The sequence below is a fragment of the Somniosus microcephalus genome, chromosome 7 (genome assembly GCF_052327205.1).
Source record: "Somniosus microcephalus isolate GS21.2 chromosome 7, FLI_Smic_1.0, whole genome shotgun sequence".
Taxonomy (NCBI): domain Eukaryota; kingdom Metazoa; phylum Chordata; class Chondrichthyes; order Squaliformes; family Somniosidae; genus Somniosus; species Somniosus microcephalus.
In genome coordinates this window covers 48,146,381-48,173,880 of record NC_140993.1, presented here as the reverse complement: position 1 = coordinate 48,173,880, position 27,500 = coordinate 48,146,381, and the positions used below count along the sequence as shown (strand labels likewise).

The 27,500-nt window shown below is 48.7% G+C and overlaps 1 protein-coding gene across 2 annotated transcripts in view; it reads right to left on the bottom strand.

Annotated features, from left to right (window-relative positions):
• The window catches only part of fam135b (family with sequence similarity 135 member B), a 577,057-nt gene that overhangs the window by 436,479 nt on the left and 113,078 nt on the right, over positions 1 to 27,500 (bottom strand). The gene's annotated exons all lie outside the window — the stretch shown is intronic.

Sequence of the window (27,500 nt, the reverse complement as noted above, 5' to 3'; positions counted from 1 at the left end):
GTATGTCATAGGACGGTGCATTTACCAACTCAGGCACTGGTGCACGTCATTCAATTACCTTAACACACAGTATATAAACTACACTGATGCAACAATTGTAAACACTTGCATTGATGCATCAGACATACCCCTTCTTATTTTTTGACAGGACATGAAAACACAAGTTGCACACCAGATTCTGCATCAATAACTGAATTAATTTCTGATCATACATAAGGAAACTAGATACACAACTTTATCATACCAAGGAGTCTTTGAAGTAGCTTCTAATTGCCTACTCTGAATTGCAAATGGCTACATAATTAATATTAAACAAAACACGATAAAACGTTCTGTGACACAGACTGTCACAAATGGATGCAACTCTGAAAGGACCCCTTCGAATGTAAACACACTCTTTCGGATGATCGTTGGAGGCCATCGCCAAAATATACATTTTTTAAAATTTACTCCCCATCCTAGGGCAACTGCGAGCAAGGTAGCTGGTCCAGATTAGAGCAGAGAAAAGCGGCAAGCTCCCTCTGGAGGCACAACAGGCACTGGCAGCTCACCTCAGTTACAAAAATGAAGCACAAGTCCCAATCAAGCCTTGGGCGTCCAGCTTCTTTGCCCGAAAATGGGCCTTACCCAAATTCTAGGCCAGCACCTTCGGATTGCCAACTCTGGTTGGAGGCATTCCTGTTAAGGTTGGATCATGTGACATCCTGCCCACATGACATCTGAACATGTGACATCTGATCGCGTGCATCTGATCCTGTGCCATCTGCAAATGTTACTGCATTTACCTTGTAGAGGTTGGGTCCCCTGTAGTTGAGTATCTTTACTCGTGGTTTTGCGCAAGAGGCTCCGAGAACCAGGAGACCACCCGCCAGCAGGTGAAGAAGGGAAACCGAGGGCGGGAGAGGGATTCACAGGGGGGAACCAGAGGTGGGAGGAAATTTGATTCCACCAATAACTAATAGTAACTCACTGAAAGTGCACCTATAACTAATAGTAATACTCAAAAAACTCAAGATTTCCCTCACAACCAACAGCAATACAATAATTCACTGTTAGTCTACATGTAACACCCCAATATCCTACCTGTAACTACAGGTAGACTGCCCTTTATCCAAACTTCCGAAAACCGAAACCCTCTAAAAACCGAAAGTTTTTTCGTTCAGCGTAAGTCGTGCGCACGACATGACCAGAGTGGCGCACGACTTACGCTGAGCAGGGCAGAGGGTCACTGAGTTCCCTCCTGGGTAGGAGATTGCAGGCCGAGCCGGGCAGTGTGAAGGAGGTATACCGGGAGAGTGAACCCAACAATACAGCGGCCCGTCCGATAGCTGCAGCGGCCTGTCCGATATTCTTTTCTCCCTCCCCGACCCCCCGCCAACCCCCACCCTTTCGGATAAGGGATAGTGTACCAGCCTTTATCCGCACTTCCGCAAACAGAAAACCTCTGAAAACCGAAAGTGGTGGCTTACGGGGTGCTGCCCCGTAATACCTTCTGAAATCCGAAATTTTCCAAAAACCGAAACACGGCTGGTCCCAAGGTTTTCGGATAAAGGATAGTCTACCTGTAGTAGTAATTCTACAACCCACTGATACTCATCCTGAAACTACAGCCAGAACCCTCCTGCACTGCACAAAGTCTGGTGAGTCACCAGGTTTCACTCTTCCTCTTTCTCACCCTTTTACTGGCTGCTCCTCTCAAGGTGCTGCTCCCACTCAACACGTTGCTGCTGCTCTCCGCTCTGCAAAAAATATTAATTCCACGTCCAACCCATTCGCCAGTCTCCCTCTCTGCACCCCCCCACCCCGCTCACGCCCCAATCCTCCAGTTTCCCTCTCTCCATCCCTACACCCAATCTCTTCTCCTGAACCTCCAAACCCCACAGTCCCTTTCTCCCGAGCTCCCATTTTCCAGTCTCCCTGACAATCCATTCCGCAACCCCTAGTCTACCTCTCCCCCCGAAGCCTGAATGCTGAGCTCCCCACCACCCCCACTCCCAGGGCACGCCCCCACCCCCACTCCCAGGGCAGCCCCCCACCCCCCGATTCCCAACTCCTGAGGCCCCCAGTTTCCGAAACAAATGTAATCCAATTAAATGCATCACTTTTCATTGGCAAAAAAATGATGCAGCTGCTTTCAGCTTTGTACCAGTATGGTGTAAGTTCAACTTGAAACCCTGGCATGTGAAACTCCAAGAATAAACTGCTCCATGGTTTTATAAGGCGAGGTGCACCTGAGCGAAACTAATTAAATGTTGAGTAAGGCAGTGATTCATTTCAAACAATTGCTTGTGTTTGGACACAAACTTGAATTGTCCTCTTCCGATCCACAGCAGCTCCACTACATGCTGTAACTGGTCCCAGCATACCCAGGCAACAGCTCTTCCAAATCAAACTTCCGGAAGTGCGCCCAGCAGGCGCAGCGGTTGGTGGGGGGGGTGGGCGCCAACAGCTGATTGGCTGCTACACCGTTTAAAAACGTCAGCCCTGCGATCTTTGAAGCTCTCCGTCTAAATAAAATAACGAGGTAGTTCATCTCCGAACAAACTTTTCTCCGGAGTTGCCAGCGGCAGTGCTCGGGAGACAAACTGCCGGTTTCGGGAGAGTCCGCGCGGGAGAGTTGAGAACCCTGCAGCACCTCCAACAATGCATCACTCTCTCAGTACTGCACTGAAGTGTCAGCCTAGACGATGTACTGAAGTCCTGCAGTGGGGCTTGACCCATAACCTTTGGACTAAGCGGGGAGAGTATTCAGTCTTCCAAATTTCAATTGACCCAACATCCACGGCCTTGAGGGAGATCGTTCCAGATGTCCACTACACTGTGTGAAGCTCTACTTGTAAGATTATGCTCCCTTATTCTGGATTCTCCCACTAGAGGAAATAGTTTCTCTGTATCTGCCCTGTCGACTCCCTCCATCAGTTTAAACACCCAATTATGTCACCCCCTCAACCATCTAAACTCAAGGGACTACAAGCCAAGTATATGCAACTGATCATCAAAATTTAACCCTTTAAGCCCTTTTATAATTCTGGTGAATCTACGCTGTACCTCCTCCAAGGAACCTCCAAGGTCTATATACCTTTTCTGAGGTTTAGTGGCCAAAATTGAGTGCAGTACATGAGATGGGGTCTGACCAAGACTTTGTACAACTGAATCATCACTTCCTCACTTTTGTATTCCAGCCCCCTTGAGATAAAGGTCTGCATTCAATTAATCTTTTTGAATACTTTTGCTACCTGTGTAATAGCTTTTAACGATCTGTGTACATGGACAGCCAAATCTCTTTGTTCCTCCATAGCTTCTAGTCTCTCACCATTAAGAAAATTATAGTAATCTGGGATGTAATGCTTAAGTTATCCACTAGATGGAGTCAAGTTTTAAGGTAATGTCCTGGCACACCACTTATTAAGGTAGTGGCATTGCATTCTGGGTATGACTCAGAGGTTGATCCTCCATCTTGCTCGTGCAGTAAGAAATAGAGTGTGGATGCCTGCAGCTGTAAGAGCTATGTTCTCTGCTAAACCGTGTAATCAAAAAGTTACACGGTTTAGCAGAGAACATAGCTCTTACAGCTATCAAAAAGTTAAGTTTTGGTTCCTGAAGTCTGGCTTATCACAGTTTCTGACCTTACCACTCGGATATCACAAAAATATTACAAATATCTTTCTTGGATCCAAAGTAGATGACCTCACATCTCCCCACATTGAACTCCATCTGCCATAGTTTTGCCAAACACACTTAAGCTGTCTATGTCCTTTTTGTAACTATCATTCCCATCTACACAACTTATTTTGCCTCCGAACCTAATGTCCTCTGCAAACTTGGACATACAACTCTATATTACTGCAACTGAGTCATTAATAGATATGGTGAAAAGCTGAGACCCAGTACGGGTTCCTGGTGAACATCACTTGTCACATCCTGCTAATCAGTCCCTTTATCCCAGAACTCTGTTCTGTCTCCTACCTGCCAACCAATTACCAACCCATGTCACAAGATTACGTCTGGATTTTTGCTAATAATCTCTTGTGCAGAACCTTATCAAATGTCTTCTGCAAGTCCATTTAGACAACAGCCATAAACATTCCCCTATCAACCATGCTAGTGGCCTCATCAGAAAAATGAACTAAATTAGACAGCTATGAAATTTAATGCAGAGAAGTGTGAACTGATACGTTTTGATGGGAAGAATGAGGAGAGCCAATATAAACAAAATGGTAGCATTTTAAAGCGGGTACAGGAATAGATAGACCTGGGCGTGTATGTGCACAAATATTTAAAGACTAGCTGGGGAGCCCCACGTTGCGAGGGCAATTTTGGGGCGCTTGGTCTCCCTGCCCCTGTGTGTCCCCCCTCTCCCTGTCATGTCCTCTCCCTGTCCTATCCCTCCCTCCCCTCCCCTCCCCTCCCTCCCTCCCCTCCCGTCTCCCTCCCCCCACCCTCCCCTCGCCCACCCCCTCCCCTCTGTCCCTCTCTCCGGCCCCTCCCCCTGCCTAGCGCCTGAGGTCCGGTGCCGTTGCGATAGCGGCCGTGCGGGGCCTAGCGCTTAAGGCGCGGTGGGGTTCTGAGGCCGGGACGGACCGGAGCTGAGGTCCCCCGCGTATCGCGCGGCTGATGGACGGCCGCTGCGGGCGGGCGGCGCATGCGCGGTCAGTGCGGGCGGCGCATGCGCAGTCAGTGCGGGCGGCGCGAGGCGGCCCGCGGGGAGCAGGCAAGGGCGGCTTGGCGGCCGTTAGCGAGCGGGAAACTTCTGGCGGCCCGCCCGCGCTCCATCCGCGACACCGTGAAACCTGAGAGGGGGAAGTAGAGAGAGACAGAGAGGGAAGAGGAGAAGGAGAGAGAGGGAAGAGGAGAGAGGGAAGAGGAGAAGGAGAGAGAGGGAAGAGGAGAAGGAGGGAGAGAGAGGGAAGAAAGAAAGAAAGAGAGAGAGAAATTTTTTGAGCTTCAGGCCTCGAGTCCCCCCTGCGCGAGGGTGAGGAGGAGGGGGGGGGGGGGTTGCTAAGCACAATATAAAACTCAAATAAATTGTTAATTAATTCCCTAACACATAATTCAAATATTTACCTTACTTCCCTAACACACTGAAAGTGTGGGGAAAAAATTGTGAAAAATCAAGATGGCGGCCACTCACCTCGGTTCAGAAGGATAAGGCCCGCCCACACACGCACCGATTGGTCGACCGGTCAGGTCACCGAAGCGTAGGATTGGTCAATCGTCGAGCTACTCGACACTCAACTGTAGGAAGGAACCCGCCGTCCGATTGGTCGACCTCGACGTCACACGGTCGCTAATGAGATGCTAATGAGCGGAACGCTGAACATTTTTGGGATACCGCGGGCGGGATTTTTGTCCGGCCGAAACGTAAATACGCCTATGACCGGTCCGGAATCGCAAGCTTTCTTTTGAGGCAACGCGCGCGTCGGTACACTCTGTAACTTTCAAACGTATAGAGAACAGACAGACAGACAGACATCGGGACAGACAGAAGAGCCGCTTTATATATATAGATGACAGGACAAGTTGAGAAGGCTGTTAAAAAAGCATATGGGATCCTTGGCTTTATTAATAGAGGCATAGAGGACAACAGCAAGGAAGTTATGATAAACCTTGAAAAAACACTGGTTAGGCCTCAGCTGGAGTATTGTGTTCAATTCTGGGCACCACACTTTAGGAAGGATTTCAAGGTCTTAGAGAGGGTGCAGAAGAGATTTACTAGAATGGTACCAGGGATGAGGGACTTCAGTTATGTACAGAGACTGGAGAAGCTGGAGTTGTTCGCCTTAGAGCAGAGAAAGTAAGAGGAGATTTAATAGACGTGTTCTAAATCATGAACGATAAATAAGAAGAAACTGTTTCCAGTGGCAGAATGTCAGTAACCAGAGGACACAGATTTAAGGTGATTGGCAAAAGAACCAGAGGGCGAGATGAGAAGAAATTTTTTTACACAGCGAGTTGTTGTGATCTGGAATGCACTGCCTGAAAGGGTGGTGGAAGCTGATTCAATAGTAACTTTCAAAGCGGAATTGGATAAATACTTGAAGGGAAACATTTACAGGGCTATGGGGAAAGAGCAGGGGAGCGAGACTAATTGGATAGTTCTACCAAAGAGCCGGCACAGGAACGATGGGCCAAATAGCCTCCTTCTGTGCTGTACCATTCTAAGATTCTATGTTGACTCGCTGATCAACTCATACTTGTACTCGGTCACTCTCTGATGATAGATTATATCTCATGGCAGAGCGGGAGGTATGAATTGAACTAGACATGAGAGTCACTCTGGAGCATTCTGGACCATAGAACATCATGCGGCAGGCTGCGACTGCAAAGTACCCACCCACTAGCATGACTTCTGGGGCTTCTTTAGCTCCAGAGCAGCCCTCAAGTTCTGTTCCCCGTTGTTAACAATGGATGTCCAGTACCCGACCCCCATTTCATTATGGGCATTATGATGTAAGGCAGGTTGCCCTGTTTGGTACCTTCCCCATGTGGCAGCATGCCTGGAATGAGCTTGAGGACTAAAACGTAAGGACTACTGTAATCTTCACAGCCTCTGGGAACGCCTTGCCTGTGGTGGAGTTTGGCTGCAAATCAAATTGCAGTATATAGCCCAATTCTGCCACTACCTCCTTAGTGAACTGGAGCCTATTAACAGAGTTCTTCTGACAAATCCAAATAAGTGCTCCTCTGCCTAAATTTAAAAACAAATGCAGTCCATCTCTGGTGCAACCTCAGCTACCTTACATCCCTCTGTTGCTTCTCCTCTTTCTGTAGACAACAGTCAGAGCAGGATTCTCACAGGCAAACCCATTGTCCAAATTTCTAAAACATAAAGTCAAACATGAAATATGGCAGTGCCAGAGCTGTGGCAGGAGATAAAGGTTTTTTTTAAAAATGCACAAGATTACTCACAAAGCATCCTTCAAAAACAGTACACTGTCTTCCCCGTTAAATCATCACTTCCACATCCAATAGCTGCCTGGCAATTTGATTCCAAATCCCAAATTCGTGCTCTTCTTTCCCACAACTCCATGTTTGAATCCCTCCAATCAGGTTTCTGCCCTTGCCACAGTACCGAAACGGCGCTCATCAAAGTCACAAGTGACATCCTTTGTGGCTGTGACAAAGGTAAACTATCCCTCCTTGTCCTTCTCGACTTGTCTGCAGCCTTTGACACGTTTGACCACTCCATCCTTCTCCACCGTCATCCAGCTGGGTGGGACTGCACTCGCCTGGTTCCATTCTTATCTATCTAATCGTAGCCAGAGAATCACCTGCAACAGATTCTCTTCCTGCTCTCGCATCTTTACCTCTGGTGTCCCCCAAGGATCTATCCTTGGCCCTCTCCTATTTCTTATCTTCATGCTGCCACTTGGCGACATCATCCAAAAACACAGCGTCAGTTTCCACATGTATGCTGATGACACCCTCACTACCTCTTCTCTCAACCCCTCCACGGTCTCTAAATTGTCAGGCTACTTGTCCGAAATCCAGTTTTGGATGAGCAGAAATTTTCACCAATTAAATATTGGGAAGACTGAAGCCATTGTTTTCGGTCCCTGCCACAAATTCCGTTGCCTAGCCACTGACTCCATCCCTCTCTCTAACATCTGTCTGAGGCTGACCCACACTGTTCGCAACCTTGGTGTCATATTTGACCCTGAAATGAGCTTCCGACCACATATCCCCGGCATAACTAAGACCGCCTATTCCCAGCTCCGTAACATCGCCCATCTCCGCCCTTGCCTCAGCTCATTCGCTACTGAAACCCTCATCCATGCCTTTGTTACCTCAAGACTTGACTATTCCAATGCACTCCTGGCTGGCCTCCCACATTCTACTCCACGTAAACTTGAGGTTATCCAAAACTTGGCTGCCCGTGTCCTAACTTGCACCAAGTCCCATTCACCCATCACCCCAATGCTTGCTGACCTACACTGGCTCCCGGTTAAGCAACGCCTCGATTTCAAAATTCTCATCCTTGTTTTCAAATCCCTCCATGGCCTCGCCCCTCCCTATCTTTTTAATCTCCTTCAGCCCTACAAGCCCCCACCCACGAGATATCTGTGCTCCTCTAATTCTGCCCTCTTGAGCATCCCTGATTATAATCACTCAACCTTTGGTGGCCGTGTCTTCTGTTGCCTAGGCCCTAAGCTCTGGAATTCCCTCATTACCTCTCTTTCCTCCTTTAAGACGCTCCTTAAAACCTACCTCTTTGACCAAGCTTTTGGTCACCTGCCCTAATTTCTCCTTATGTGGCTTGGTGTCAAATTTTTTGTCTTAGAATACTCCTGTGAAGCGCCTTGGAATGTTTTACTACGTTAAAGGTGCTATATAAATACACATTGTTGTTGTTGTTGGTGGTTGCTCAATTTGCACGGGCACATTATTGACTTTCTCCACTGCACCGTAAAATTGTTAAGAAGATACCGCCCGTTTCTAGCAGAATTTCCCTGCGCCTGTCATGATGACTAACAGAAATAAGAGTTATGCATATTATGGGCAGACATCAACCATAAATGATCTCTGCTCACATCAGTATTCCATTACGCTCCAATTGAACTCTGTTATCGGGGATAATGGAGCTGAAAGTCAGAAGAAATGTGTCCTAACCCCAACAGTCACATCAAAAAGGCCAACGTGGCTTCCGGCTGCCTGTTTGGATGCACTGCAGCCCGAAGCTTGGGATACGTTTATATGTTGCATAGCCGGGGCTCTACCTTCGGTATGCGAAACAGAAATATTACAGCAAAATAACAAATTATCTCACGAATGTAATGTGGAAATACAGAGCGACAAGTGGCTGCAGCATGCCAACATGACCAGCATCGAAGTAATGGTTACACAAGTAAAGCTTCAATTGGGCAAGCATCACAACATTTATAGCATAGAAGGAGGCTATTTGCCCATTGTGCTTATGTTAGATCTTCACTACATACTCTTGTCATTTCTCCATATACATCTGAATGCTAGAGGAAGGTCCTTTCAACACAGTATTCTACAGGCAACTGATAACAGGAAGAGCCATATGTAGTGCATGTGCCTTTAAGTCAGAACTACTTTTACAGCTCCTCTATACTGTAGTACCGGCAGTGACCACACCTGTATATCAGCTTTGCGCATGCCTCTGTACCCCCAGTCTTGAGACTACCCTCCTCCAGTAAAGACCTGTTTATTGTTAATGTACAGCATCCGTGTGATTATTTAATAACAGCATATCCACTGAACCACGGATCCAACAGTGGCGACGAGTGTTGATTTGAATCTACCTGCAACATAAAAAAAATAGTCGAGGCCAGGAACACGGGCGTCGACCACGAGCAACCGCCCAGCAGTCAGGCAGAGATTGAACTTCGCAGGGGAGGCTGTGGAGAGCCGGGCTTGGTTCCCCAGCCACGACGAGCAGCAAGAGACCAACGACAGGTCCAGCACAGACCCTTCCCGAGCAGCGGCGGCTGGAGCCGACCGACGGCGGAGAGAAAGCCGAGCATCGTCGACGTGGTAAGACAGAGGGTGAAGAGCGCAGGGCGCAGCCGGGGGTTGAACACTGAGCGGCATCGAGAAAAATAAAACAAACCGGAGAGAGAGAGGGTAGAGAAACAGCCGGGTTCTAGACTGAGCGGCGTCGAAAAATATAAAAAGAACGCGCAGAGCACAGCCAGGGCTCATGGGCTGAACAGGGTCCGCGGGGCGAAGAAAGGGGAGCGCGGGAGACGCCATTGAGCCGCGGAGAAGAAGGAAGAGCGCGGGAGATGCCATTTTTAGAAGCCGCAGCGGAGAAGGGCGAGCGCGGGAAGGAAGGAAATCGCGGGAGACGCCATTTTGTGCCAGCAGAGAAGAAGGGGAAGCGCGGGAGGTGCCATTTTTGACAGTTAACTCACACCCAAGGATGCCGAAGAGTGGCAGTATCTCTACGTTCGACAATGAAGTCGAAGATTGGGCGACATATGTGGAACGTATTGAGGTGTACTGCAGGGCAAATGAAGTGCCAGATGCTAATAAAGCACTGGTTCTGTTAAATTCCATGAATGCAAAAAATTATGGGTTACTGCAAAATCTAATAACCCCAGAGAAGCCGGTAAACAAGAATTTTGAAAGCATGGTAGAAATCCTACAGGACCACTTAAACCCCACACCGCTGCTGATAGCAGAACGATTTAAGTTCCATAAAAGGAACCAACACAAAGATGAAAGCAATGCTGAGTACCTAACGGAACTGCGCAAGCTATCGAAACACTGCCAGTTTGGAGCGGGACTAGCAGATACGTTAAGGGACAAGTTTGTGTGTGGGCTACAAAGTGAAGGAACCCAGAAACGGCTTCTATTAGAAAAGGACCTTACGCTGGACAAAGCTTTCAGTATGACAGTATCACACGAAGCAGCCGCAAGGGGCGCTGCAGAGATACAACGCAGACCGCAAGAATATGGCACCAATGAAATGTCCTATGGAACAGGGAAGTGCTATCGCTGCGGCAGAACAACACATGACCAGAAAGATTGTTGGTTCAAGGACCAAGTGTGCAGACAGTGTGGGAAAGCAGGACACATAGCAAGAGTCTGCAGGTCTGGGAAGAAAACCAACAGTAAGAAATCTCCACAGGAGAAGTACAAAAAGGTACACCAGGTGATGGACAGTGGTTCAGACGAACAGAAAAGTGACACAGACTCCGGAATCAAGGAGCTGGGTTGTCTGAAACTACATAAGGTAACAGAAATGGAGGATCACCAGACTATCTGGGTTACACTCAAGATAGACGGAGTCCAAGTGAAAAAGGAATTGGACACAGGGTCAGCGCTAACAGTCATAAATCAAAGAGACTACAAGCGGCTATTTTCACACATGCCCTTGAAAGCTACAGAGATTGTCTTGAAGACGTATACGGGGCAAAAAGTCTACCCCAAAGGAAAAATAAGGGTGAAAGTGACATATAAAGGCCAGGAAATACCTAAAATGGATATATATGTATTGCCAGATGGAGGACCACCACTGCTAGGACGTGAATGGATCCGGAAGATACAATTAGATTGGCATTCCATACAGGCACTGAAGGTTGAGGCCAAAAAGGATGACGACGTCACACCTGGACGACTGTCAAAAATGCTAACTGACGCAAAAGAAGTGTTCCAGGAGGGACTAGGAACACTAAAAAGGAATAACCGCAACGATTAAAATAGAGGAAAATGCAAGCCCAAAGTTTCTGAAGGCCAGACCAGTGCCTTATGCGATCAGACCAGCTGTTGAAGCAGAGCTGGAAGGGTTGGAACGTTCAGGAGTACTGTCCAAAGTGGACTGGAGCGAGTGGGCTACACCCATCGTTCCTGTAATGAAGAGGTCGTTGAGTAATACGCCTGGGGAACCAAAGAAGGTCCGCATCTGTGGGGATTTTAAGGTGACAGTGAACCCAGTCCTTCACACGGTACAATATCCGCTTCCACGAATTGAGGATATTTTCGCCTCGCTATCTGGAGGTAAACGCTTCACCAAAATTGATCTAGCCCAGGCGTACTTGCAAATGGAGGTAGAAGAAGCTTCGAAACAATACCTTACGATCAACACCCATAAAGGTCTCTATCAATACAACCGGCTGGTGTTTGGAGTAGCCTCGGCTCCGGCTATCTGGCAAAGGGCGATGGATCAGGTCCTGCAAGGGATTCCAGGGACCCAGTGTTATTTGGACGACATCTTGGTCACGGGCGAAAATGACGTTGATCACCTCGCCAACTTGGAGAAGGTGCTCACCAGATTAAAGGAGTATGGGCTACGAGCTAATCGCCACAAGTGCGAGTTTTTCCAGAAACAGATCTCGTATTGTGGCCACGTCATCGATGAAGAGGGGTTACATAAGTCCCCTGACAAGATTGAGGCAGTAGTCAAGGCTCCAGCACCGGAAAATGTGTCACAACTGAGGTCGTTCCTCGGGCTGGTAAACTACTACCACAAGTTCTTACCAAATTTGTCTACGGTATTACACCCACTGAACACCCTACTGCAAACGGGTACCATGGAAGTGGGATGACGAACGTAGACGAGCTTTCCAGAAGTGTAAAGAATTGATCACATCAAAAGAGGTGTTGGCCCATTTCAACCCAGCAATACCAATTTGTTTGGCATGTGATGCATCACCCTATGGTATTGGAGCGGTGCTGTCGCACAAATTCCCAGACGGGTTGGAGAGGCCAGTAGCCTTTGCGTCTCGGTCACTAACGTCAGCCGAGCGCAACTACGCCCAGATTGACAGGGAGGCGCTCAGGCTAGTATGGGGAGTAAAAAAATTCAACCACTATCTACATGGGCAGAAGTTCACCTTGCTGACTGACCACCAACCACTTGTCTCCATCTTTAATCCTAAGAAGGGCGTTCCAGTGATGACTGCACAGCGGTTACAAAGATGGTCCCTGTTTCTAGGGACGAATCAATATGAAATAGAATATAAAGGCACGAAACAGCATGGGAACGCTGATGGGCTATCGCGCCTGCCACTGCCTACTGTGGAGAAAGCACCAGCAGTGGACCCTATCGAGATATTTAATTCGTCAATAATTGAACGATTGCCAGTAACGAATGCGGATATAGAGAAGGAGACCCGCAATGATCCGACGCTGTCTCGGGTATATGAATTGACGGTGAGGGAATGGCCAACTCATGGCGACTCACTGTTGCCAGCATTCTCATCCAGAAGAGAACAGCTGTCAGTATGCCAGGGGACAGTGATGTGTGGATCCAGAGTGGTGATTCCACCCAAGTTAAGGGAGAGAGTGCTAAATGAGCTACATGAAGGTCATCTGGGGGGAGTGAAAATGAAAAGCCTTACTAGGGCTTATGTGTGGTGGCCGGGAATCGATCAACAAATCGAAGACCTAACTAAGAGCTGCTTAGGATGCCAGAAGGTCCAAAATGCACCACCACATGCCCCTCTACACCCATGGGAGTGGCCCTCCTCTCCATGGCAACGGGTGCATATTGATTTTGCTGGTCCATTCATGGACTCAATGTTCTTAGTAGCAGTGGATGCTCATTCAAAGTGGCCTGAGGTGATAAAAATGTCTTCAACCACTACAGAGAAAACGGTTGCAGTCCTACGGACCATATTTGCCAGAAACGGTTTGCCAGAGCAGATTTGCTCTGATAATGGACCACAGTTTGTGTCCAACGAGTTCCAAAAATTTATGAGAAGGAATGGGTTAAGGCATTACACATCCGCCCCGTATCATCCAGCCACAAATGGATTGGCTGAGAGGTTCGTACAAACCTTTAAGAAGGCGATAAAGGCCATGTGCGACGATGAAATTCCACTACAGCATAAGATGGACAATTTCTTATTAGCCTACCGAAACGCGACACATGCAGTTACCAACCAGACCCCGGCCATGATGTTCTTTAACCGAAGGTTGAGATCTCGTCTGGACTTGCTCAGACCAAATGTGCGAAGAAATGTCGAGGACAAACAATTCCAGCACATCAATGAGAAGCCGACAAGGAGCTTCAATGTAGGGCAACCAGTCTTGGCCCGTGACTATCGAACAGAGAAATGGCAACCCGGAACGATATGTACAAGGCAGGGGCCATTAATGTACACAGTGGATGTCGGGGAGAACATTGTGAGACGCCACGTCGATCAGATCTTAGCGTCACAGGAACGCGTCAACCCCATGTCTCGAGTACCTGGGGATGAACCCGACATACCGGTAGCATCTACCTCAGACCCAGTAGCAGTGGAACCCGATGAGCTACCCGATGAAAAGGGGTCAGAATCGCCTCTGCACCAAGAACAAGAACCTCCGGAAAGGCGCTATCCCGAAAGAGTCAGGAAGCCGCCCCAAAGACTGAATCTATAAATGGACTTTTGTTGTTTAATGTACATGTTGAAATGTTAATTGTTATTTGAATATTAGGGGTACTACTAATCTAAAAGGGGAGGAATTGTAGTGTATGTGCCTTTAAGTCAGAACTACTTTTACAGCTCCTGTATACTGTAGGAGCGGCAGTGACCACACCTGTATATAAGCTTTGCGCATGCCTCTGTACCCCCAGTCTTGAGACTACCCTCCTCCAGTAAAGACCTGTTTATTGTTAATGTACAGCATCCGTGTGATTATTTAATAACAGCATATCCACTGAACCACGGATCAAACACCATAGACAGTCACAGGAAACTTTTCAAGGATAGCCTAAAGTGAAGGAGGGGTAGATTTTCCCGAACCTGTCAGGAAGAAGGCGGGACTTCAGGTTTCGGGTTTTTGACCCGCCTACATTGACGTCTGGCCAATCCGTGGGATTTTCCCTTGATTGACCTTGTTAAGCCCGCCCAGCAGGCTCAGCAGGCCAATTAAGGGCCACCCGGCAACAGGTGACGTCACAGACTGCAATTTCATCTGTGAAACACTGACAGTTTGAGTTCTAACATGAGTCCTTCTGTGCAGACTCAGTTAGAACTGTCACCGGCACTCAAAGCTGAAGGCTGTCACTTTTCATAGATAGCAGCCGTTCAGCTTTAAGTTCCGGCTGAGTGATGGGCTCCCGACGGCTACAGGAAGAAAGGCTGTGAAGGTAAGTACAGGTAAGTAAAAGTTCTTTACGCACTTTAGACACACCAAACACACTTACCTTTGCACTCATGCACCCATCACTCACCTGAGCACCGACATCGCGACCCCTCCAACTCCTTCAACCCGACGGCCCGCCTGCTCTACCTGGCGTGGTTTGGAGCCGTCGGGAATCCCACACGAAACCCCTCAAAATAGGGATTAGGCTAAAAACTGCCTGTTAACTGGCAGTTAATTGGCACTAATCCCTTCCCACCTGGTTTCGGCGGGTCCCAGTGCGGGGCAGGTACCCGCCGCCCCTGAAAGTTGCGTGGGGCGGGGTTTTGGGCGGGATGGTGTCGGGACCCCCAAATTCGGGATTTCCCCCCCCCCCCCCACATGCCTGAAACCCCGCCCGATGGCTCGGGGAAAATCGGGGCCTTAATGTACACTGTAGCGGTTTGTGTTGATCGCCACTAAATAAGAGAGTTTGACTTCGACGAACTATAAATAAGTTGTTTATTTACAGGAACAGGCTAATTATAGCAGGTAAGATGGCTGACTGTAGGAGCACCGTGGTGTAGGTCTTGTCCCAGCGGGGACTCCACGAGGACTGAGTTCGCAGTCCTGTGGGGAGCGTGATGACGTCATCGCGTTTGTGTTGTGGCGTCATGATGTTGTTCGCGTTTCCCGCGCTTAGGGCGTCACGTGATGCGCGTCATTGCGTCGCTGGCCGTTGAGGCCGAAGTCGGGAGGCCGGGCTGTGCCGGTGCTTGCCGCGGGAGCGGAAGATCGCGTCGCTCCCGTCGGCTGGCCGTTGAGGCCGACGATGCTAGGCCGGGCTGTGCCGGTGCTTGCCGCGGGAGCGGAAGATCGCGTCGCTCCCGTCGGCTGGCCGTTGAGGCCAAAGACGCTAGGCTGGGCTGTGCCGGCGCACGCACATCACGTCGTACGTGACGTGACGTCAGCGCGCTAGGGCGTGTCTTAAAGGGGCAATGGCCCCAACAGGTAAGTTAAAAGGACAACGGCCCCAAAAGGTAAGTTAAACATACAGTAAGGTAAGTTAAAGGGAATTACGTGTCTCAATGTAAGGGACAACCAGTGGTACCGCCACAACACAATATTCATCTAAAAAGCCTGGAAATTCACACAAAATAGAAATGTGCTTTGAAGTTGAGTTTCTAAACTCACACTTGACGTATGTCCACTTGGACTAGTTAAACAAACATTTTGTTGGTGCCCATGCATCTGTGCCTGAACCAGTGGCATTGCATTTCTAGGATCGGAAAAGAAAAGGTGGGGAAAAATAGAAAAGGTGGGGGGGTTTGCAGGAATTGAGGAAAGCATATAATACCAACAGAAAATGCTGGAAATACTCAGCAGGCCAGGCAGCATCCGTGGAGAGAGAAACAGAGTTAACGTTTCAGATCTGGGACCCTTCATCATTACTGGAAAAAGCTGGAGATGTAACAGATCTTAAGCAGGTGCAGAGACAGGGCAGGGAGGGTTTAGGAGGGGAGGAAGGAATTGAAAGAACATCCTGTACTTTTGTAAGAGGCAGGAAAGATAAAATGTTGTAAATGGGAATGGCAAAAATCATACTGCATGAAAAATGGGGGCAGGGATAATTATCTGAAATTGTTGAACTCAATGTTGAGTCCGGCAGGCTGTAAAGTGCCTAATCGAAAGATGAGGTGCTGTTCCTCGAGCTTACACTGAGCTTCATTGGAACAATGTAATAGGCCGAGGACAGAGAGATCAGAGCGGGAGTGAAGCGGTGAATTAAAGTGACAGGCGACCGGAAGCTCAGGGTCACCCTTACGGACTGAACGGAGGTGTAAAGCATATAATACTGTGGACAAAGAGAAGACACACACGCATATTGTGCTGGGTTGTGTAGATTCACTTGTTCAAAAGGATCTTCAATAAAACATGCGTGGGCTGGCAAAAGGGGTGCATCACTTTAATTAAATTATTTTAAGGATAATGGTAAGTTGGGTATTAATTGAGCAACAAAGACGTCAGCCTCAGCACAATCCAATGGCTTCTAATATGCTTACTATGCATTGCTTTCAAAGAAAAGTGAATTCTGATTCAGCCAATGCAATAAAATAGCTTATCACTTTGAAAGCACATCAACTCAGTATATTAAAAGCATCCATAAACATTTCAGCTCCTACAGTATGTTAACATTAAAATACAAGATACATTATGCATTTAATGTATCCAGAGGATGCTGACACACTGCAACTGTTCCAAGACCTATTGCCTCAAATAGGACTCTAATATGAAGACCATCCATCACTGCATGCACCACTCATCTATATACGAGTGTTAGACTTCACCCATAATGGAGGTGGAAAAGACAGACACATTGCAGTTCCAACTCACCCTGGTGGGCGAAATTGTAGTATTTCTTTAAGATAGACCCATTCCTCATGGTGGTGATGGGAGAAGGGTGGAGCTGAATGAAGGTTGGTATCCAGGACTGATGGAGATAAATGGCAGTGAGATGCTGGGGGTGGGGGGAGGGAAAGGGTAATTTGGTACTGACTCTTTTTCCCCCCCAGTGGGTCTTAAAGCTGGCAATAAATCATCATGTCACTATAAAATTGTGAAGTCAACAGTGGGAAGATATTTTGCTTCCACAGTTCTCTGCCTACACACTTTATGCATTGTAAGTGTAAATAAGAATCTCAGTTCAGCAGAAAGCTGGCTTGGTTTGTAAGAACATACTAGAAAAGAATACATCGTTTTATTATGATGCATTTAATTCTGCGGCAGACTGTGGAGATTTTACATCTCGATGACTGAAGATGTTCAGACAAAATCTCACTCTGATCGCAGGAAAGGCACTGTAAAACAAGCATGTCACTTGATTACTGCGACACCAGATAGCCTTCCCTTAGTGGGATTTGGGGAAGTGCTTTCATTTGTCAGTTTTCTCTCCTCCTCTCCTGAAGACACTAGCTCATGCTGCAGTACAATTCCATTGGCACCGATCACCTCCCACATCTTACCCATATGGTCAGCATAAATATAAGTGCTGGCATTTCATTTTACACTCATAGGCCCTCACTTGAAGTTCAAGGCAACTCACTTTCAACAGCGGTCACTGCATAGTGATTGGGAGCAGAAACCCAGGCTGATTTTCACCTCCCTAACCTAACTGATTGAGACAACAGTGCGGGCACCACAATTGGCATCAATCAAGATTGTCCAACTCAACACTGCCCAGAAATTGGACCTGAGCCTTCTGCTTTGTATGGTTCAGTTGCACACTTCATTTCCCAAATGGGTCGTTGGGGGAGCTGGTAGGTGTATTTTTAAATCGTTCTGAATAATAATAATTTTTTTTTAAATCAAAATGGTAGGGGGGTTGGAGAAAGTCTAGGCTTGAGACGAGAGAGGAACAACAGGATTAGTAAAGCTGTTGGAGGAGCAGAAGGCTTAGCTGAAATAAATAGTGAGAATATATTTTCGGAGTAGAAAGCAAAAGAAAAAGGCAATGAAGCAGTGAAAGATAAAAATACTTGGTGCAGAAGAGGCAAGGGTGTGGCAAGGCCACCAACGGACTCCTGTATAAATGTATAACTGCCTTTAACAGAGTGCTACAGCACCTATGTTTGTTTACTGTATGTAAATAGCCGTTCTGGATAAGCCCCAGTCACGTGACGCCCCGAACGGCGGGAAACGTCATGACATCAGAGAGTGGGAGGTTCCCAACTCAGACCTCGTGAAACCAGCACCAGAAAAGACCTGTTGATTATTTCTCCTGCATGCAATTGTTTGTTCTCTAGTTTCTATTAAACTTTGTTTTATTATCGGACTGACTCGACCTCAGTGCTTCAGTTAGGGATCTGTCGATTCCTACATTGGTGACCCCGAGACTTCGCGGACGATTTTCGCGGAGGACGCGCAGAACAAAACGATGGATGTTAATGCAGCGACTTTGAAGCTCCCTCAATTTTGGGAACAGCAGGCGGCCTCCTGGTTCGTCCAAGCGGAGGCTCAGTTCCAGCTTCGGAACATCGTGCTGGATCAGACCCGTTATCTTTACGTGGTCTCCGCACTGGACAGCTCGACGGCTTCACGGATCATCAGTCTGCTGGAGACCCCGCCCATGGATAACAAGTGTGATATGCTTAAGGTGCGACTTATGCAGGTTTTTGGCCTCACGAAAGCGGAGTGCATGCGACGTTTACTCACACTGCCCGGGTTAGGCGACGCTAAGCCGTCCGAGTTGATGAGCCAGATGCTCACGCTCCTTGGGTCTGAGCCGCAGTGTTTTCTGTTTCGGGAACTGTTCCTGAGCCAGCTCCCCGAGCAGGTGCAAGCAACCCTCGCCAGGTCGGAGGCTACGCACGGTGTAGTGCTCGCGGCCGAAGCCGACACCATTTATGCGGTGATGCAGCAGTACTGTGCCACCACGAAGCGTCCCGCCCCGAAGAATCCCACCTCGGCGCCTCCACCGACCGGCCTCTGCTACTACCACGCCCATTTCGGTCCAAAAGCCAGATGTTGCCGACACCCATGCAGTTTCGCGCCAACTGCACCGAGGAAGCAGCAGCACCGATTGCGTGAACGGAAGAACGACCCCGAGATCAGTTTCGCGTCTACGATGGCAGTTGGCGATTCCGGGAAATTATTGTATATCACCGACTCCATTTCGGGCCGGCGGTTTTTGTGCGACACGGGTGCTCGGTGCAGCATCCTTCCCGCTTCGCTCCTCGACGTCAGGTCAGGGAGGCGCGGTTCTCCACTCCAGGCCGCCAACGGCAGCGCTATTCGTACGTTCGGGAAGCGGCGGATCCAGGTGTGTTTCGGCAGGCAACTTTTCCACTGGGAGTTTATAACCGCCAAAATAGCACAGGCAATCCTCGGCGCTGACTTCTTCTGTACCAATGGCCTATTGGTTGATTTATGTAATCGCCGTCTGATTCACGTCGCCACGTTTGCCTCCATCCCCTGTTTTCGGGGCTCAGGCACGCCCCACGCGGGTTCCTGCACCGTGCCGGCGCCCGACGACTTCACCCGCCTGTTTGGGGAATTTCCGGATCTCACTCGACCCACCTTCTCGGCGACGATCGCTAAACATGGTGTAGAACACCACATCGCGACGACCGGCCCCCCGGTTTATGCCCGGGCTCGACGGCTGGAGCCCAGTAAACTCGAGGCCGCGAAGGCGGAGTTCGCCAACATGGAGCGACTGGGAATCGTTCGCCGCTCGGATAGTCCCTGGTCGTCGCTGCTTCATATCGTCCCTAAGCCCGGCGGTGGTTGGCGGCCCTGCGGCGATTATCGGCGCCTCAATGAGGTCACGACTCCCGACCGGTACCCAATACTGTACATCCAAGATTTCTCCGCTCATTTGGCAGGCAATTCGTTTTTTTTCCAAAATTGACCTCGTCCGGGGGTACCATCAAGTGCCAGTCCACCCCCAGGGCGTCCAGAAGACGGCGGTCATTACCCCTTTTGGACTTTTTGAATTCCTCCGAATGCCGTTCAGACTCAAAAATGCGGCGCAGGCGTTCCAGCACCTTATGGATTCAGTGCTGCGGGATCTTAAGTTTCTCTTTGTGTATCTCGATGACATCCTGGTCACCAGTGCTTCGAAAGAGGAACATCTACAACACCTGCGCCTCCTTTTTCGACGCCTCCATCAGCATGGCCTTATAATCAACCCGAACAAATGTCAATTCGGACTGCGGCAGATAGACTTTTTGGGCCACCGCATCACTGCGGCAGGGGCACTGCCGCTTCGGTCGAAGGTGGCGGCCATCGCTGCTTTCCCGCACCCGCAATCCGTTAAAGCGCTCCAGGAGTTCCTTGGTATGGCATAGGTTTGTCCCCCGGGCCGCGCAGCTGATGCGGCCGCTCTACGAGGCACTCAGAGGGAAGCCGGGGAAGGAACCTGTGGTTTGGACGCCGGAGATGGATTGCGCTTTTGTGGACATGAAGGATGCTCTCGCAAACGCAACGATGTTGGCGCATCCGCTGCCTGGCACCACCATCGCGCTCACGACGGACGCTTCAGACTACGCTGTAGGCGCAGTGCAGGAGCAATGGGTCGATGGGACGTGGCAACCGCTGGCGTTTTTTAGTCGCCAATTGCGTCGTAACAAGCGTAGCTACAGCACGTTCGACAGGGAGCTGTTGGCGTTGTTTCTGGCCATCCGCCATTTTCGTTTTCTATTGGAAGGACGCCAATTCACCGCGTTTGTGGATCACAAGCCCCTGACGTTTGCCATGGCCAAGACGGCTGAGCCATGGTCAGCTCGACAGCAACGACAGCTCACCTTTATTTCCGAGTTCACCACCGACATCCGGCACGTGGCCGGCAAGGACAACGTGGTCGCCGATTGCCTCTCGCGTGCGACTGTCCAGGCCGTCCAGCTGGGACTCGATTATTTACTCATGGCTGCTGACCAAGCGGCTGATCCGGAAACGCAGGCTTTCCGCACCGACTCATCCTGCCTGCAGCCAGGGGATGTGCTTTTCCACTCGGCTGGCACCTCCTTGCTCTGCGACGTCTCCTTGGGAGACCCCCGCCCGATCGTTCCGCTGTCCTGGCGTAGGAACGTTTTCGATGCCATTCATGGGCTTGCGCACCCGGGCGTGCGGGCTTCACAAAAATTGCTGGCGTCCAAATTCGTCTGGAGGGGAATGCGGAAAGATGTCCGTGACTGGGCCAACACCTGCGTCGTGTGCCAGAGGGCTAAGGTGCAGTGCCACGTCAAAGCTCCCGTCGCCGTATTCAAGGTACCGGAGAGGCGTTTTGATCACGTCCATGTCGACCTCGTGGGCCCACTACCGCCATCACAAGGTTTCACACATCTGCTGACCATAGTCGATCGTACCACCAGGGAGGCCATTCCTTTGATGTCAATCACCTCCGTGGATGTCGCCCGGGCTTTTCTTTCATCCTGGGTTGCACGTTTCGGCGTTCTGTCTGATATTTCGTCGGATCGCGGGCTGCAATTCTCGTCTGCTTTGTGGAACGCCGTAGCCTTGGGTTTGGGCACCAAGCTCCATCGGACCACGGCTTACCATCCGCAGGCCAATGGATTATGCGAACGTTTTCATCGGTCCTTGAAGGCGTCGCTGAGGGCCACCCTCCAGGGGACCGCATGGATGGACAAGCTGCTGTGGGTGATGCTCGGGTTACGCACAGCGCCTAAAGAGGACCTGCAGGCATCAGCCGCCGAACTGGTTTATGGCCAGCCGCTCCGGGTGCCCGGCGAGTTTCTTCCATCACCAACGCGTCCTTGGTCAGCGGCCGAACAACTGGAGGCTCACCGGGCCGCAGCGCAATCTTTCCGGCCCATTCCAACGTCGCATCACGGGTTGCCCGCGTCCCACCGGAGCTTATGCAGGCTAAATTCGTTTTCATCCGGCATGACGCCCACCGTAGTCCTCTCACGCCTCCATATACAGACCCTTTCCAGGCACTGCAGGCGGGCGCCAAGAGTTTTTTAGTGGACGTCGGGGGCAAGCCTGACCACATTTCTGTGGACCGCCTCAAGGCCGCACACCTGGACCTCGAGCAACCGGTCGAGGCAGCGCCTCTCCGGGAATATCGGAGTCGTTCGGACAGGCTTGTCCGACCTCCTCTGCGATTGACTTTTGAGGTTAAAGACACTTCTGGGGGGGTGCATGTGGCAAAGCCACCAACGGACTCCTGTATAAATGTATAACTGCCTTTAACAGAGTGCTACAGCACCTATGTTTGTTTGCTGCATGTAAATAGCCGTTCTGGATAAGCCCCAGAATCAGCGCGATGACGTCATCACGTTGGTCACGTGACGCCCCGAATGGCGGGAAACGTGATGACGTCGGAGAGTGGGAGGTTCCCAACTCAGACCTCGTGAAACCAGCACCAGAAAAGACCTGTTGATTATTTCTCCTGCATGCAATTATTTGTTCTCTAGTTTCTATTAAACTTCGTTTTATTATCGGACTGACTCGACCTCAGTGCTTCAGTTAGGGATCTGTCGATTCCTACAAGGGACTTCACAAAATTAAATGACAAATTCAGGAAAAAGAATAAGGGTCAATATTCAAAAAAAATTGAGTCAGGATTGAATGGTTTGTATGTGAATGCACAAAACAATCAAACCAAAATTGGAGAGTTAGCAGCATGAATAAATATGGAGGGATATGATACCATAGGTATAATAGATTGTGGCTTAAGTTTGGACAGGATTTAGAACTTAATCCACCTGGTTATAACATTTTCAGGAGAGATAGGGAAAGGAAAAGGTGGCTAGGGAGGCAATGTCACTAAAGTATTCTATCACCGCTAGAACGTAAGGATGGCCTAGAGGTTTGTGTTAAGATAGAATCCATATGAATAGAGTTAAGAAATAAATAGGAAAATGGTACAATTGTGGGTGTGCATTACACGCTACCAAACAGTGGAAATGAGACAGCAGGGGGAGATCTTCAGGCAGTGATAGGCAAGAACAACTGCAGCCAGAGATATGGAAGAACAACAGGGCAACAATATTGGCCAATTTGAACTATCCAAAATAAACCGGAATAAAGGTAATTCATGCAATCAAAGTCGGGACTGCCTTTTAGAATGCATCCAGAACTGCTTCCAAGATCAGTAGGTCTCTAGTTCAACGAGACAAGAAGCATTTCTTGGTTTAGCTCTGGGAAATGGAGTGGAGCAACTGACGTGAAAGTAGGAGAATAATTGGGAAACAGCGACTACAACACAGTTAGGCTCAATATAAGAATAAAAATGACAATAAAGAATCAAAGATAAGAGTGCACAACTGAAAAATGGCAAAGAAGGTAAGCGAGGTAAGAAGGGATCTGGCTCAAGTGAACCAGGCCAAAAAGTTAGCAAATAGGTCAAGCGATCAACAAATCTTGAACTATGAGAGCAGAGAGTACAAAAGAAATACATTCCTATGGCAAAAAGGGGGAGCATCAACAATAGAGTTTTGTGGATAGAAAGATTAAATTTAAGTTGAAACTAAAAAGGGAGGTGTATGATAAAGTTAGGGCTAACAATACCAAAGATAATCATGAGGAATGTAGAAAGTGCAGTAGGAAAGTGGAAAGGGAGACGAGAAGGGCTAAAAGGGAATATGAAAAACGGCTAGAGAAAGGGCTTTGATAAGCATGTAAAAAGTAAGAGAATGGCTATGGGGCAGGTAGGTCTACACAGGGATGAGGAAGAAGCCAAATTGTGGAGGATGAAGATATTAAATACTTTGCATTGGTTTTTACAAAGGATGGTGGAAGTGAGAATAATGGTGTACTTGAGGAGGTTATAAAACAATGTCAGAGATAACTATAAAAAATAAATTGGGTCTGAAAAAAATAGCAAAATTCAAGGTAGCTAAGTCTCAGGAGCATGACTGCTTGTATCCTAGACTGTTGAAAGAAATCAGAGAGATTGCAGAGGCTCAGGCCACAAATTTTAGATCCTTGACAAATATGCAAATCATGCCATTGAACTGGCAAGTAGCCAATGTAACACCATTATTCAAGATCGACAGAATTAGGTAATGGTAGGCCAGTTAGTCTTACGTCAATTGTAGTCAAAATCTTAGAATCTATAATTCAAGATGAAATTAGTTATCATCTCAAGTGCGTGGGTTAATTAAAGATAGCAGACAGATGTGTTAAAGGCAAGTTGTGTTTGACAAATTCAATTGGGTTTTTTGAAGGCATAATGATTGATAAAGAGGATGCAGTAGATATAGTGTATATGGATTTTTTAGACGGTGTTCAATAAGGTATCTCAGAAGAGGATTGGTAGATAAATTTAGGCATATAGTATGAGGAAATGTAACAGAAAGGATAGAAATGTGATTGCTGGACAAGAAACAAAGAGCTTTGCTCAGATTGGAGAAGAGTTGGAAGTCAAAATAGTCAAGAAATTGCTGATAACTTGAGGCCCACAGAAGCTTTAGCATCTATCTGACCTTGAATGTGAGCTGAGGCAAATCTAAAATTCAGATCAACATTCCTCCCTTTTTCTCTCTTCACATTAAAGCTTTAAGCAGCAGCCTCCTTGCCCGTTGTCATGTATTGGTGATGTTTGATCACTTTTTTCTTCACAGAAATGACTTGGATATGAAAGGTTTTGATTTTAATTTAAAAGGGAGTTTACCAAGGTTAGATGTCCTCTTGCAGCATGGCTCCACTGAGACAGAGCGAGGATTGATATATAAATGAACCTGGCATTGCAACAGTTACCCATGACAATTTGGGACAATGGCCGAGTCCTGTGGCCTCAATTTTAATTGGGGCTCAGTTTTAGGCAGGTGAGCAGTGGTCAGAGTAACTTAAATCCCACCGGCCGACTTCCCACCCATTCCGGGCAGGGCGTGGTGGAAAGTCACGCGGTCCAGACGCTGCCTGCTGACAGGTGAATTGCGGAATGAGCCGCCGGCAGCTCTGTGAAGCTGTCAAACACTGACATTCTCTGTAGTTTGATGAGGTTTTGAATTCAAGACCTCATCAAACTTCTTTCTTTTACAGAAATGAGATGGTTGTTGCATCTGAGAATGGCCATCTCTCATCTGCAACACGGAGGTCCGAGACTCTCCGCATACACACCGACTGACGCCTGCAGGGAGAAACAAAGGTAAGCACACTTTTACTAACACTTTGCACTTACCTCAGATACTCACCTCTCCACTCTTGCACCCACCAATTACCTACACACCACACTTTTGCACCTCCCCTGCAGACCCACTACAGGTACACTATCCCTTATCCGAAAGCCTTGGGACCAGCTGAGTTTCGGTTTTTGGAATTTTTCGGATTTCAGAAGGTATTTTATAAGACTGGGAAATTTGTCGGGGGTGGGGGGTCGGGATCGGCGGGGGGGTCGGGGGTGGGGGTCGGCGGGGGGGTCGGGGTCGGCGGTCGGGGTCGGCGGGGGGGTCGGGGTCGGCGGGGGGGTAAAAGAATATCGGACAGGCTGCTGCAGCTATCGGACGGGCCGCTGTATTGTTGGGTTCACTCTCCCGGTACCTCCTTCACACTGCCCGGCTCGGCCTGCAATCTCCTACCCAGGAGGGAACTCTGTGACCCTCTGCCCTGCTCAGCGTAAGTCGTGCGCCACTCTGGTCATGTCATGCGCACGACTTACGCTGAGCGAAAAAACTTTCGGTTTTTAGAGGTTTTCGGAAGTTCGGATAAAGGATAGTCTACCTGTACTCGCCTCGCTGACCTGGCGGATTTTGGAGCCTTCGGGCAAAAAGGGAATAATCCTATTTTCTGCCTGTTAACAGGCAGTTAATAGGCTTTAAACCCTTCCCGCCTCCAAGGAGACGGGACCCGGCGCAGGATGGCTACCTGCCTCCTGGCAAGATGGCATGGAGGTGGGTTGGACACCCACCCCCAAATTCTGCCATTTTCCCGGCAGTCCCGCCTCCATGCCCGCCTACCCAGGGCTGGCAAAATCGTCCCCTAAGTAATGAGATAAATTTCTGCATGGTAAACAATGCAGGCTAGTGAGCAATTGATTAGCTATAAGGTTATTACCCTCAAATTGGAAAGATCTGCAAGGCTCACATTTGGGAGATGAAAAATACAAAATATTGAAACACAGGACCAATTTCTTTTCCAAAAAGGAAAAGAAACATGCATGCATCTAGCATTTGAAAGAAAAGAAAGGACAAACAAAGAACTTGCATTTATACATGATGTGGAGATGCCGGTGTTGGACTGGGGTGGACAAATGTGAGAAGTCACACAACACCAGGTTATAGTCCAACAGCTTTATTTAAAATCACAAGCTTTCGGAGCGCTGCTCCTTCGTCAGGTGAAGTGAAGAGATGCATATAGGCACAGCATATATAGTCAGAGAACACTGCCAGATGATTACAGGTAATCTTTCTAACTGCCCTTTATCCCACCTCGGCAGAGAGATGGGATGACCTGTTAGGACACCATCCACACCTTTGATTGCTGTGATTATCTCTCCGCCGAGGTGGGATAAAGGGCAGTTAGAAAGATTACCTGTAATCATCTGGCAGTGTTCTCTGACTATATATGCTGTGCCTATATGCATCTCTTCACTTCACCTGACGAAGGAGCAGCGCTCCGAAAGCTTGTGATTTCAAATAAAGTTGTTGGGACTATAACCTGGTGTTGTGTGACTTCTCACATTTGCATTTATACAGCAGCTTGCACATCCTCAAAGTTTCCCAAAGTGCTTCACAGCCAATGAATTACTTTTAAATGTAGTCACTGTAGTAATGTAGGGACAAATGCTGTCACCTGCTCTGTCATCTCCATCAATGTAGCTCCAAAACAGCGGCAGCAACAGAAACAATGCCGCAGGAAAATTAACGCTGGAGCACTCAAAGACCCCGCTAAGAAAGCCCTATTCAGCCTGCGCCTCACAAACAACCTGACGACTCCCAGTGATGCAGAGACACAGAGTGCCCACAGCGTCTGGTCTGCACTCAAGGCCTCCATAATCAGCACCTGTGAAGAGACGCTCGGTCACTCGACCAGGAAACACAAAGACTGGTTCGACGAGAATGACCAGGAGATCCAGGAGCTAGTAAGCCGCAAGCGCAAGGCATTTCTGATCTGGAAACAGCAACTGAACTCAAGAGCAAGAAAGCAGCTCTGCAGAAGCCCGAAGGCCGAGGTCCAACAAAAAACCCGCGACCTAAAGAACAGATGGTGGGTGGAGAAAGTGCAGGAGATCCAGCAGCTAGCCGACAACCATGGCGTGCGTAGATTCTTTAGCGCAGTCAAGACCACCTACGGCCCAAGCACACAAGGCCCTTCCCCACTGCGGGCCAAGAATGGAGAGGTACTCATCAAGGACAGAGAGGCAGTCAGTGCCCACTGGAAGGAGCACTTCGAAGATCTCCTTAACCACGACTCTGTCTTCGACACGAGTGTCCTCAACTCCGTCCCACAGCATGCTACCCGCCACCACCTCTGCACAACCCCAGCCCGGCACGAGGTTGAAAAGGCCATCCGACAACTGA